The 15787-nt window shown below is 35.0% G+C and overlaps 1 protein-coding gene across 1 annotated transcript in view; it reads left to right on the forward strand.

The window, feature by feature from the left end:
* Positions 1–1453: 1453 nt before the first annotated feature.
* Positions 1454–15787, forward strand: part of LOC113232701 (pro-neuropeptide Y-like) — a 52723-nt gene continuing 38389 nt past the window's right edge. The window contains exon 1 of the mRNA XM_026467480.1: positions 1454–1532. The gene's annotated coding sequence lies outside the window, so the exon portion shown is untranslated. The remainder of the gene's footprint in view (positions 1533–15787) is intronic.

Here is a 15787-nt window from a genome sequence, read left to right on the forward strand (position 1 = left end):
TGGACAGATATGACAGTCTATACCTATAGGGAATTAACTAGGCAGGCAGATAATATTGAGTGTTTACCAATGAGATTTATACATAGTTAGGGAATTAACGTAAAGCCCCTGGCAAAGTCGTTATTAGTTGCACAATACATTCCATTTTGCTTTGAACCAGGGGCCTTCCGTTTAGGTACTATTTGTAATTATTACATTACTAAAAAGGAAACAAATTAAGTAAAAAAAAAATACAGTGCAGTTGTTGAAAATGTTGATGTTATGTTCATACTTTACCTTGCGTCTTTAGATCATGCAGCCTAGTGTTTTTTATATTTTTTAAATTTACATAAGGGACCCTTAATAACTGTTATAATCATAATTATACATACTCTGCAATTGTGTAGTCAGAACACTCTGTTGCTTATTAATCTATGATTTAAGTTTTGTCTTGTTTTAACACGCATCATTACATGCTTGCAAAACGAGATGGATAGTATGAAATTTTGTATACTATTTCGCGATTATCAAATATTATAATACGCAAACTAATCAAGAACTACAACATTACTTTAGGAAATGAAACTGTTTATAACCTACTTCAAAAAAGGAGGAGGTTCTCGATTCGACTGTATGTTCTTTTTTTTCTTTTTTTCGTATGTATGTTACGCGATAACTCCGGTATTTGTGAACCGATTTTCATGATTCTTTTTTTGTTGGAAAGGGGGTACTGCCATAGTGGTCCCATTTCATTTTGAAGAAATCATCCACCTTTAAGGGTGGCTGTTCACGCATGAAGATTTACTTTTATAAATAGCGCCTAACTTTAATTTAGGAGCAATTACTTTAATGGTTGATTTTGCTACTTCTCCAATTCAAAGTGTTTTTCTCTCAATATACTTTGAATAGTGAGAACCGACTTTTTATTATCTCCAGTGTCAAGTCCTGTATAGTGGCGAACTAGGGGATATTTCAATAAAACTTAGCAAATAGACGTAATTCCACGTACTTTTGAGGTCGGTTTTTTAGTACTCTGTACTAAGATTATTCCGGAATAAAATCGCGTATATTTGTTTTTCCAAACAAACCAAAGTTTCGGACCCTTTACAGGTCACAGGGTTGACTCCGTGACCATGGGACCTGTAAATGTAATAGTAAATGTATTCAAGTGTATATTACAAAGAGCGAGCCGTAGAGTTTCTTCTTTTGCTCATTCTTCTCAGCGGAATCTGCCCTACGAATGAGCAGTAGAGTTTAATCAGTGTAATTTGTTTACCTATGAAATGAAGATTATTTTATTATGCCTTTGACTTCACTACAACTCCCATAGTCGGGGGTTAATAATATTTTAAGTATGAATTACGTTCTTTCGAGTTAAATACCGACTCCAATGCATCCTTGTTCCTCATAAACGCCACCCACCTGTAGCGCGCCGGGAGATATAAGCCTCCGCAGCATAGTGCTGCGTTCACTCAAGACCCGCTCACGCTGCCATCAGCAACTGGCATTGACGCTGACACAGACCATACTGACGCCAAAAACATTAACATAAGGTAAGTGCGCTATTTATTGAAAAAAAAAAAGGAAATAAAACTATTTTTCTGGATTTAAATCGCGTATATTTGTTTTTTCAAACAAACCAACGTTTCACGGTTGACTGAGGTGGTACAATCATCAACCAGTTATGTGTAATATTGATGCAAACCACCTTATTTTTTTATTATAGCTGCAAAAGGTTATTATTTAAATATCTGCCTTATTTTTAATTTTAAAAAGAAACATTGAGATTTACGCTACGTAATGTTTTACAAATTATTTTACTTCAACAATGATTTTTTATTAAGTTAAATTATTAATTAATAATGAAAATTCGAATAAATGAAAACATATTAGTTAGTACTGCGGGCTCATGTCTGTTTGGGATTTTTCATCAGAGGAAATACTGGATCCCAAACTGGAGGTACGTAGAAACCATCCCTGTTAAAATTAGGATGTTTTTTAATTTCAATGGCCTCTTGCAGCATCCTGGGTAGATAACGGACTTCTTTTGCAAGGACCTGGGGTTTGTCAGACTTCGTATGTGTAGGTTTATCCATGACATGCTCGCAGAATGCATACTTGTTTACGCGACGGTGTCTGACATCAGCTATATGTTCTTTGATGCGGGTACAAATACTTCGCTTCGTTTATCCAATATACTGAACCGCATTTGACTGTGAAAGCTTGTAAATTCCGGCGTCCGGTAAGAGGATGTTACTTTTCACGGGTCTCAGGAACAGAGAAATATTCCTCAGGGCTTGAAATAGGTCTTGATAGACGCACGCCTAAGGACTATTCCGATCTTGTCTGTAACACCTCTCATTAAATCCGGAAAAACAGTTTCTTTTCCTATGTGTAACAATCGCGAAAACCTAAACTCGATTATCCCTTGCTATATTTGTGAATAACATAACCTTAGGTACAACATTTGTTCAACCATGAGGTGGAGACCAGGCGTCCTACACACAGGACTTTCCTAGTTGAGGCCCTCTCTCACAATGCTTTATATGTATGCTCTGTTCCCTAACTTTAAAACATTTATTGTGGGAGAAATAAACAAATATTATTTTAATTCGTTTTCGATTAAAATAGCGAATTTACACTTTAAGTTTTCTAATTACCACGTTATTTGTGACCATGGAGCGAAATAAAAACAAATAATACCTATATCATGGTACGAAACCTGTAATTAGTAATAATTATATAGTTAATAACCATGAAAGCCTTAAAATCTGTACATGAAGTTTTTATGGATTATCTCAGTAAAGAGTACTAAAAAAACCGACCTCAAAAGGTCGTGGAATTACATCTATTTGCCAGGTTTTATTGTAATCGGTTACAGGAAAGTGCGTGAAATCGGACTCATCTCCTGGTTTGCCAGGAACATTTTCTTGAAATTTAAATGGGACCAATTCTCAGAACCCTCTTTCCAACAAAAAAGAATCATCAAAATAACGATTCACAAATGCCAGAGCACCCGAAAAAAAAATACAGTCGAATTGACAACCTCTTCCTTATTTTGAAGTCATTCAAAAATGGTTTACAATTAACTATTTAATTTGCATTTAACATACAAACCAAACAAATGTAGTTAAGAAAGCTAGTTCAAAGTACAAAAAATTAAATATGTGAATTTAATACATTTTTTTTATAGTTTATTGGTTCACTTACAGTTAATATATAAAATACAATGTAACATACTATAAATTCAGTTTGGTGAAGTTCTTATCTAAATTGCACAACTACTTATGAGTGAACACAGCTTGCAAAAACAACGTAAAACGTAAATTATATAGAATTTAAAAACAGGAACTTAAAATTAAAAAAAAGAAAAAGTAATACAAACAAAACCAATAAATACAAGTGAACAAGGGTCTCGGATAGCATCAAACTAGATGGGGCAAAAATAATTAATTAAGGTTTAACATAATACTAATATGAAATTTCTATAATAAATATATCGCAAACGTGACTGTGCTTATTATATAGTCTACAGAGCCTTGGGATACAGGAATCATAGCCCAGAACGGTCTTAAGTAGCAAACCTAAGGTATCTTGAGGGAATTTTGAAATTAATTTAGCTTACAGTCCTGGACAGTCTATGTACGAACGCAAAACCTCATAAAGAAATATTAAGTCCAATAATTCCCCCCTCTCTGCAAGCGATAAAATTTTAATATGCGCAACCACATTTAAAATTAAATAAAAAAATAATTATGATTCAACTAACAAACTTGATACTTGTAACGAATGTTATGAATATAATAAAAGAAACTAGGAGGCCCTGAGTTCTATTACTGCCAAAACCAATTTGCCAATCGATTGGTTCTGGTCTAGATGTTCCGGATATAGCCCTAAAATAATTTTACTCTAGTAATTCTAGTACAGGGACTTACCTAGTTTAAGAAAGAGCCATCGGTGCGGTTATCTGGCTCTATTATTATTACTAACCTTCCTTTTCTACATATTTTTATAAATTGTAATCGTTCTCTCATTTCCTTTTCTTTGTGGCTCTAGATTCCACACAAATTTCATTCAAAGTGTATTCCATAGCATTTAAGTTTATTTGAAAAGAGCAATCCCTAGAGTTTCCTGCTCGTCCTTCTCAGATAGGTCAGCGCAGTGAACGAGCAGTAGCTTAAATGTTTTTTTTGTAATATCTAGCGATTGTCCATAATAGTTGCAGTGCCACTCAGAGCTTTAAATCGCAAATATCTGAGGGGCACTGCCACTGCGCTTGTCATACTGAGACATAAGTTGACAAGTCCCATGTACCTGTGATTTCACCAGTACACGTACGCTTTAAAACTGGAGCACCTTAATGCTTGCCGGCAGAAATAGGTAACGTGGCAGTACTTCCCTGGACTAACATCTATGGAATAAAGATTCTTTGACTTTGACTATATCGTTTTTCTTATAGTTGAAATCATTGCAGTCAATATATTAATAATTATAACTTTTGAAAAAACATACCCTTAGAGGTGGAATATTTTGACCGAAATTGAAAAGGACCACTATAGAAGTACCCGCTTTTCAGCAAAAAACGAGTCATCGAAATCATGAAGAGTCCAGGATAGGAATGAGGAGAATTTTAGGAAAAAATGTTTTTTAATTTGAAAACTTTTAAATATTGGCGAAAAAGACACGCACAAATATTGAAATATAGTCAATGCTGACATAAATGTGTGTAACATATGTATGTATGTTACACACATTTATATCAGCATTCTATGCTATGAAATGTAATCCATTTTAACTAAAAATATTTATAAATCTTTTTTAACTTTTCTACCAATTAGTCGTAAGCATTTTTATGACTATAAGTAAAAGCTAATTTTTCAGGACATTGAATCTTATTAGCCTTTTTTTATTTAGGCAAATTGCATTTTGCTAATTGGTCAGCATTTACCGAACTGGATTTCGGTGCTAACATAAAACGTGTCTTCGATTATTCATTTCCTGGTCTCTTCAAATGTCGAAAAAAATATAGCCGAATTCAGAATCTCCTCCTTTCTTTACGTCGGTTAAAAATGTAAATTTAATTCCAAAAAAATACTCAATGTCTTATTCTTTATACTTAATGAAAACTATTACAATAGAAAAAAATAATGCCATAAATAAATAACCATTATAATTTACAAAAATAATACCATTCTAAGCTTTGTACGAGAAAAAACTTAAGTCGAAGGGAAATTGAACTCCAACTTTTCGTTTTGAAGACAAAATATTCAATAAAATATTTAAGAGAGCGATTTGACCCTAGTGGGCGCACAATCGATTTAGAGCTTAATTTAATTTCATATGTAACGTAGATTGTTAATATTTGATAGCAACAATATTGTCATCGAAACAAAAAGTACAATTTACATTTTTAAAAGGGGAGTTAATGAGTTTGAAACCTTTGTTTGGCCCATCAAACTACAATAGAAAAAGCTCTACGTATAATGTATACTACATTAACACGTTCGTCGCCAGCTAGAAATTCCAAAATTGTTAAAGAAATTACATTGGCTTACATCAAGTATATAACCAGAAATAGAGACGAAATGTCTTTTAATTTGTTTGAAAACTATCCTGCCAAATTATTACGGTGACAAGTGCGCTCTGGTTGGCCAGCCCGTATTCGAAACAATTGACGGTTGTCGTCATTGTTTCACTTCAAATTGACCAGTTTAACTTTAGCTTTGATATAATGGACTTGTTGACGAATGGATTTCGTTTGTTTTGTAATTAGATGTTTTGCTGTTTTTCCCACACCACTGAATGGAACATAGTTAGCCCCACATAGTTAGAGATATTGTCTTTATTACAATAAATACAGAATATTTTTGGAATATACAGAGACGTACACACAGGTCAGTTGTTGGCTTTTTTTTATTTCAGCTTTCTAATTTGTGATTTCAAAGCAAAAGAGAGTTGACATTTAAAAGTGATATAATGCCCATTTGCATGATGAGTTGCCAGGGATGTGTAGCCCTTATTTCGTCTCTATTTCAGGTATATACTCGATGCTAACACTAACTAAAAATTTGCTGTCCGATTTTGATGATTCTTTTTATGTTGGAAAGAGGTTACCTCATTATTGGTGGCATTTAATTTTGAATAAAATATTTCACCTCTAAGGGTGACAAATTAGGGGCTGAATCCGGTTTCGCGCACTTTCCGGCACCCGATTTCAATAAAACTTGGCAAATAGATGTAATTCCACGAATTTTTGAGGTCGGTTTTTTAGTACTGAGTGTATGTTCACCATATTGCTCTATTTTGGTATTTTTTTTAGTGCCGGGCATTTCAATCCGACGAGGCCTAAACGGAATTATAGTAACGTTTAGGCCGCGCCGGTCACAATGCCGGGTAGAGTGCGTACACGCAATGTTCGATCAATGTTTACCTAAAACTGACATACGTCTTTGATTTTAGATTGACATTTTATATTAATCATTATTTTCTTACTTCGTAACTTTTACATTCATCTTGGATTTTTGTATGCCGTAAAAAATATAAATGCCAAGTAGCAACAGAAAGAAGTTCGTTAAGGTCGCGTCGGTCATGCTATATGACTAAATACTTACGCAGCGTTTGCCACTTGGGCGGGAAGTGAAGGAGCATCAGAAAGCTTCTTTAAAATCTTTATTTAATCTTAGGACTTCTGTCCTAGAGAACATACAGACAATAACCTTATTCTAATTGTCATACAATTTATAGTATTTTTTTCATTATTATTACATTAAAAGTATCTACTAAGTTACCTAACGCTGATTTATCATGGCATTTTGTCGGAACACGGCTATGAACGTGTTAAAATGTACAAAATATAATACAAGACGAAATATGGTCAGTTTTGTATTAAACGGTATTTTGAAAAATTCTGATTCGGAAAATCGACTAGTTCAAGCAAAGAAATAAACGGAGAAAAGTCATACCTTGTTAATAAAGCAGTCTTCTTCGGAGTGACCTTCAAGAGTTTCCACATATATCTTCTCTAGCCTGCAGATTGAGCTCCGCTGCATACGTAGTCTGCAGAATACGTGAGCTTACCGATGTTAGTACTGCTAGACTAGTTTACTTTAGTTACATCCATAGTATAATGTCCTCCTGGATTTTCATGTGGGGTAAAGCGGCAGACATACAAACTGAAATAAAAATATACATAATTTCATTGAGAATGAAGAATCCATAATATTAACCTTAGAGATAAGTCCACACTCGATTTCGTGTAATAACGTCACAAACGACTTTTTTATACGTTAACTGTAAACGTTTTTATAATAAGATTCCGGAGCATATACCAAGATTAAGTCCGGAGCGTATACTAAGTTTAAACCTGCATTAAAAATATTTTAATTGAGAAGTCATATTACAAAATGTAAGACTGCGTGTTGTATAAAGTTGTATGTGTCGACATGGCTCTAGATTCCACACAAATTTGATTCAAAGTGTATTCCATAGCATTTAAGTTTATTTAAAAAGAGCAATCCATAAAGGTTTTTGCTCGTCAAAGGGTAGTCAGCGTAGTGAACGAGCAGTGGCTTAAAAGTGACGTTTTCAAATGTAAATTTATTTGCGCGGAATTTGAATGGCAGTGTTTTCATTATAATATACACTGGGCGTTCACGTAACCCAAGGGATAAAATTGAACCATGACCGCCGACTTATATTGCATCGTTGACTTACAAATAAATGGACGACGGGACTAATACAAAAACCACGAAAAAAATGTCCCAAGTCAACCTATTTAAACGTAGTGACATTTCAAGGAATATGAAAGAGCTAAAACCGCACCGCAGTACTGTCTAATTTTGCTTGCTTCGCTGTCAGTCGAACAAACGAAGACTAAAGCGTGAATGACGCTCTGTATACGATTTTAAAGCCCTATAAGTTCGGACACTTTTTAGCGCGGACCCGACGTCCATTTAATTGTAAGTCAATGTATTGCATGTTATTTTAAGCTATAACGGACAAGGACGCGTCGACATTTCCCATTCAATTTACATCAAATAGAAATTATAGTACACGTTAAGTTTATCTAAAGATAAGCTCAAATGTTTTTTATATTTTTGTATAACCCAAACAGAATCAATATTAAAAAATCATAACGTAAGCTATTTCGTCGTTTACTATGAACAAAAAGGAATTAAACATGTTGCATCTTGTTGCATATTTTTAATCGCAAGTGTTGCGTCAAAAATCTTTTGATAGAGTTAGCAAAAATATTGGATGAATTAAATTTTTATTGAATTGATATTCATTTTTTTTTTTTGTGAAATTACTCCACTAGTTTGTTATAATTATTAATACAAAGATCGAATACTCAGAAAAAACACTCAGAAAAAATTCCTTCGATCCGGTCGGATTCGAACCGACGTCTTCTTGCATACCGTGCCAGACGCTATACCAACTAAGCCACGGAACGAACCAACGGACCTCACGAATTTTTGTATGTGCTTGCGTCGTGTCTTTGTACTTGGTCTTTCAACGATTTTTTAGTCGTAGCGCCATCTATGAGAAATCTATGACAGATTTATCACCCAGTTAGTACCTTTACAGCTACCAGTCCTACCAGTCGGATTCGAACCGACGTCTTCTTGCATACGTCGGTTCGTTTTTTCTGAGTGTTCGATCTTTGTATTAATAATTATAACAAAATATTGTATGACTTAACATCTATTGTAATTTTTTTCTGATAAACAGTCATTTTTATATTATTTATTTTACATTATAATTCATTATTATATATTAAAATTCAATTTAGTATCACATTTATATGTAGAAATATTAAAAATAACAGTAGAGCTTGTCAAAGAGTTCGTTCAGAAAAGTATTGCCGCCTTACTTATTTCTGTGCCATTCTTAGCGTTACTGCGTTCCGGTTTTGAACGGTAACGGTGCTATTGAAATTACAGGGTTGCTATTGATCTGCTAAACAATAATGTTAATTTTTATGGCAGTGTATTTAATTTTCATCGTGTTAATCCACAGCACACTATCAAAGCAAATCTATAGTCAAGTTAAGGTGTATGCAATAATACTATTTAGCTACGTGATAGTGTGATGAGAAACATTGTACGGGGATTACGAACCTCGACTCCGAAAGTCTTCAGTCTTCGACTTCAACAGTCTTCTAATACGAACAGACTTCTCGTTTGTAATTCCTTATTTACCGCCCTTTACATAATGTATTATTACAGTGGAAAGGTAATAATATGTAAAATATTTAGAAAGAAAATAAAGAAAGAAGAAAGAAAATAATATTTCTACTATTAATACAAAGTAAATCTTAATATTAAACATAGAGATCCAAAATGGTCACCATACTCAGCATTTGATTTAATGATTTTCAGAGTAAGTATACAATGCATGTATGTGTGTGTTTGTACGTTACGTGGTGTGTTTCAGGTTTTTAACGTGGTAGCGCACTTCTCTGTACGAACTCAGGAGCTCTACTACTATATAATACATAATACAATTTACCGCACTTACAGTTTTTAGCAGATTCGTACCTAAAGATCTTCTCTAACTTGTCCCTTGTCGGGTTGTCGGTTGTCGGTACAGTCTCACGGCTGTAGATCGATTTACTCGTTGGTCGGAAGCAGTGCCGATAGAGGATATTACTGCGGAAACCGTCTACAGATGTCTTCTTTAATGCACACGATGCATAACAAACTTTATTTTGATCAATTAAGTTTGAAATCAACAAAACACCCATGGAGCATTATTTCGCTAAGCCTTTTTCGCTTTCGCTACTAGTGTGAAAAAATTGAGATGTTTACTTAGTTATCCAAAAGATATAACTCGACCATATTGCACTGACATAATGTTTACAAAAAGATTTTAGAGAATTTTCCACAAACATAACGTACAAAGCGAAATGGCAGACTGAGCTCAAATAGAAGGAATTACGCTTACAGTTGGCACGCGTGCTAAGCGAACTAGCCACTTCTCTCTCTCTCTCTCTCTCTCTCATCTGCGCGTTGTCCCGGTTGCGTCCTCAGCAGTGTTGCTACGGAGCCCGGGATCCGCTTTCCTGCTTTTTCTCCTCCACTTTGCGCGGTCTTCGGCATCCTTAGTGGTGAGACCATTGGCGACGTCAAGCCAGCACTTCTTGGGTCTGCCCCTTCTACCGGAGCCCGGCGGAGGTGGCATAGCCAGACATTTGTTTCCCACGTACGCGAACTAGCCACTTCTACTGTATTAATTGTTCTGTCGTTTACAACAACGCTCACATTACCGCTTGGTACCAGAAATATACGTACGGTGGTAGTACTTCCCTATACGAAAACTTTCACTGCTATTAAATAATCTCAGTACAGAGTACTAAAAAAAACCGACCTCAAAAGTACGTGAAATTACGTCTATTTGCTAAGTTTTATTGAAATATCCCCTAGTTCGCCACTATACAGGACTTGACACTGGAGATAATAAAAATCGGTTCTCACTACGACGCTACTCAAAGTATATTGAGAGAAAAACGCCTTGAATTGGAGAAATAGCAAAATCAACCATACAAATAATTGCTCCTAAATTAAAGTTAGGCGCTATTTATAAAAATGAACCTTCATGCGTGAACAGGCACCCTTCGAGGTGGATGCTTTTCTTCAAAATGAAATGGGACCACTATGGAGGTACCCCCTTTCCAACAAAAAAAGAATCATGAAAATCGGCTCACAAATACCGGAGTTATTGCGTAACACACATACAAAAAAAAAAGAACATACAGTCGAATTGAGAACCTCCTCCTTTTTTGAAGTCGGTTAAAAACTTTAAATGCATAATATGATAGCGAAGACGGGACATAAGATGAAACCGTGATACAAGGGCTGTCAAAGCGCTCAACAACATTTAGTAGGAGGCTTTCTTGTATCATAAAGGCTATGTACAGTACGTGAATTGTCCGCAGGTCTATTTGCACGCGGTAAATATGACAATCTTAAAGAACGAAAAGTGTAATTGTTTTTCGATGTAACTATATTTTCAATAAGATTTCGGAACATACGTATATACTCAGTTGTTAAGATTGAAAATCCATAATATTTAATTATTTATAAGTGCTTTACATGTGTTGTCTACAAAAATATACTTGTGAACTAACAAACACATGCGCCTTGACATCGCAAGCGGCAGACATTAATTATGATTTATCTCGGAAATACTCGTCCACATCGTAATAACTTTTAGAAATTAATAGTTTTTTCAATACATTTGTGAATTTGTTTACGTTTGTTTCTGATTTTAAACATTCTGGGAGTTTATTATAGATTTTTATTGACATAGGATGAGGTCCGGAACTATGTATTTTCAATTTAGTCATCGCTTGTATTAAGTTATTTTTATTTCGCGGAATGTGATGACGGGGGCGTCACCTACTTTATTATAAAAATTAGGGTTATTTTTGATTATTGAGTTGTCAAATGTTCAGCGTAAGGCTCAATTTACATTGACCGCATGGCAGTGAATTTTGTAACGCAATTATAAATAACGATAACGGAATATTACTTGGATATATTTTAATCCGTTGATATTTTAAAAAGCAAACCCAAAGAGCACATGTTAATGCTTGCAAAACGTTCCTGGAGCAAAATTTGCGCACCAATTAACGCACCCAAAAACCCAAAATCTATGAAGTCGAAGAACAGAGTGAACTTGTAAACGCCTTAGACAAGTTACGGACTGTGAACTGGCAACCGGTAGTATCTCAATTTTCTAAAGATTTTGTTGTTTTTATACCATTTTATACTATTTCATACTCCGCAACGTTGCAAGAAATTCCATCACAGATACATTTAATTTTGGCGCCAGAATCGCCTTCATTCAACTTGTACTAACTTCTAACCAGATGCTATATAAATGATGCAAACAATTATTTTCTTCATCCTGTAAAATTATCAAAATTGAGTTAGTACCAGTTGCCAGTTCACAGTCGATATGTTATGTTATACTTCTTAATTATTTGTGTTACGTACCTAGTTATTTGCTTCGCGTCCACTTTTCTTTTTTTTTCGCTTTTATTTGCTTAATTTGTTAAATCGGCCTCGAATTCATTGTCGTTCAGACATTCACCGCTAGATGGCAGCATATTGATTGACATTTCAATTATAAATATATAAAATCCAAACAAACGCGAAGGTGTTGAACATTCAACGATATGCCAACTGAGTAAAGTTTAAATTATGTTAACAATCCAGACTTTGTTACTTTTTAAACTAGAAACTATGACCAATAAGTATCAAGATTACATAGGGTTTAACATTATGATAGTGGTGTTTTGGCGACAGCGGTTCTGATAGTAATCAAGCCATAAAGCACTTCCATTATCTTTTTTTTCTTCCGCGTGCGAGAACCTCCCCATATTCGAGATCAACATCTTATAGAACTTAAAGTTTATATTGCATGTTCCAAAAATACCCTGTAGATACACATTCCACTGACCACGGATATAAATTAAAGAAACGAGTTAAAAGTTGTTACAAAGTTTGATTGGAACAATTTTACTAATTTCATGGTGGATTGCCTTTCAAAGAAATCGCAAAACGCTTCCTGATAACATTTTCTTTCGCTGCTGCAGGATTTCCAGGACCCGGTAGGACTTAAACGCAAAAAACTTGCTTTCTCTTCGCCTTAATTTATTTCAAGCAATTTCAGGATAGAAGCCGTGGTACACTTAATGCGTTTACCTACCGCCCTCGAACAGAGGGTCTTGAGTTCGAATACTGGCTTGCACCACTGCGTTTCGGAATATATGTATGCGCGATTAATTTGAAATTTACCATGAGCTTTTCGATGAAGGAAAACATTGTGAGGAAACCTGCCAGTCCCCTGAAGTCCCCAACCCGCATTCGGAAAGCGCGATGGACTAACCCAAAAGCGTCCTAAATCTTCGCCTGAGAGGAGACCCGTTTCCGGCAGTGGGACGTATAAATTGGTTAATGATATTCATTTAATACTAACGAAGGAAGTAATGAGTGAATAAAATATTCTTTATTCTCATAAAATTAAAGTGGTAACTTCCAAGCAATCTTAGGATAGAAGAAACCTATTAATGAGGGTGTCACGCCGTATTCGTAAATTGAAACGGTACAATAAAGTCGTTCTTTGCTAAGCAACTTAAGGATGTTAGCGTCTTTACTTTAGTCAAAAAAATTTCAGTATGTATGTTAGGCGATAACTCTGGTATTTGTGAACCGATTTTCATGATTCTTTTTCGTTGGAAAGGGGGTACTTCTATAGTAGTCCCATTTCATTTTGAAGAAAATCATCCACCTCTAAGGGTGGCTGTTCACGCATGAAGATTCATTTTTATACATAGCGTCTAACTTTAATTTGGGAGCAATTATTTGAATGGTTGATTTTGCTACTTCTCCAATTCAAGGCGTTTTTCTCTCGATTTACTTTGAGTAGTGACAACCGATTTTTATTAGCTCCTGTGTCAAGTCCTGTGTAGTGGCGAACTAAACATCCCCATATTTCAATAAAACTTGGCAAATAGATGTATATAATTCCACGTACTTTTGAGGTCAGTTTTTTTAGTACTCTGTACTGAGATTACAGAAATGTCCTATTAAAATTAATGTCCAATTACATAATGATAATTAATGAAAACGGTACCTCGTTGAAATCTTAATAAATCAAAGGTTTCTCGATGGTATACTTTTTTATTTATTAGTTTGCAATAACTAACACGTGGCCAAGTGACAAATGGTCAAATATCCATTTTAAACAGCAAAAGATAGAGCGCAAAATTCTCTTTTAAAGACGGTTAAAATTAGTTAATGTGTTCGACTTATCTGAACGTACCCTAACGATGAATAGCTGAAATATCATTAAACAATATTCTAAGACTGAGTTATGGATTTTTATGATATCTCAAAAAATGTTCGGCAGGGTTCTTTGAATTTATTCTCGAAAGTAAGTCATTTTTAAAACTAACTTTTGATTTAAATATTAAAAGTACAACCTCAGTTTCGTTGCTATTTTACTACATGTTATTGAATAAGTACGAGAGTCTCCTTGATTTGTGGATTCTGGGACACTTGATCGAGAATCATATGAAAATTGCACACGTGGATACCGAAAAGTAACAACAGACAACCAACCTCATATCCATCTGACAGACGTCAGTCTATGGTCAAGAAGGCGCGCTATAATATACATATTATAAACAACGCCAAAACAAAAATACTATCTTTGACAAAAATATAATAGCTGCTATCTATTGGCATTTTCAAATACTATATTATATTTTAACTGCCTCCGTGGCCGAACGGTTACCATGCCGGACTGCCACGTAGAGGTCCCAGGTTCGATCCCGGGCCGGGAGAAATGTTTGTATGGCCTACATTTATTTCTCTCGTGAGTTTGGGCGTAATTTGTGGTTGTCTATGTGTGTGTCCATGGCACCCGCGACACAGGGTTTCCCTAGTGCGGGGCTATGTTGAGTGTGTGCGTTATTTATTTATTTATTAATTACATTCGCAGCGCGGGTGTACTGGGCACCATCTACCGAACAACGTTAAGAGGGAGCAGAGGAAAAATTCCTAATCTTCGATTTGATTTTAGAGGGGTATATCCACTTTAAAGTTAAAAATAAAATATTGTATGAGTAACTACACGATATATTCAAGCATAGACATTAATCAGAAACATAAAACAATAAAGTTTCCTCGATAGATAAAAATCACGAAATGACCTGTAATTTTCACATTTTTTCGATTCATCCCTGGAATGCTACAGGTTATTAGGACAAAAATTAGATAATTAATTATATTTATGCATGATCGACAACTGTCACTACGGATTTTTTTTAATCCCTTTAGTTTTAGAGTTATTCCGCTAAAACGAATTTGGTACTTTTCATGCGCAAAATTCTACATCTCCTGTCGCATGTCACGCGAACTTCAGGCATATATTTGTTTCACAAATTTGGGCGGAGCCAACGTCAAAACTTTTTTGGCATAAGAGCTCTTAAGAATCGAAATAAGTTTTAATAGCAATAGAGCGAAACAGTTCATCCGAGAAAGTACTGCCACCTTACCTATTTCTGCCGCCAAGCAGTAAAGGAAGGAAGGAAGGGTATAAGGATGCTGGTGAATATTACAGGCAGATGGGACTTGCCAAGTTATGTCTCAGGGTGACGAGCGCAGTGGCAATGTTTCTAAGATCTTTGCGATTTAAAGTGACACTACAACTGTTATAGATAGGCGTGTCGCTTATCAGCAGGCGCGCGACTTGTTCCTCCCGTCACTTGATTGACATTTTCATCACTCGGGCCTTTTTTCTTCCCATCACAGTCATGGTCGACAAGGATTTTTGTTTTATTTGTAGCACGACTTACTACTTACATAGGTCAGGTTCAAGTTCAAAGAGGTTACCTAAGTTCAAAAGTAAAACATTCGCTTAAAATGTTTTCTAAACAGAAATTTAATTGCAATTCAGACTCATACTACTTAAATACTTATTATTAAAAACTCTGTTTAGTTGATTTTTTTAGCAACCTACATGCTTGTATGCGTTTTTGCTTTTTACAACATTTTAGTTCGAGTTGTATTATCTATCGAAGAATTAAAAAAAAACGCGCCGTTTCAAAAATCCGTAGTTGTTATATGTTGTGAACCATATTCATTCATACAAGAAATAAACGTTGTATTTATTTCCTCGCAAACGTGATGAAAAACATTTTATGTATCACGGACGATAAAAAAATACAAATTCGAGGTATTAAAGCCCTCAGCCTTCGGCTTCGGGTTTCTCCCTCGATAGTAATTTCTTATTTGCC

Source organism: Hyposmocoma kahamanoa, unplaced genomic scaffold (genome assembly GCF_003589595.1).
Source record: "Hyposmocoma kahamanoa isolate Upper Pololo Valley unplaced genomic scaffold, ASM358959v1 77, whole genome shotgun sequence".
Taxonomy (NCBI): Eukaryota; Metazoa; Arthropoda; class Insecta; order Lepidoptera; family Cosmopterigidae; genus Hyposmocoma; species Hyposmocoma kahamanoa.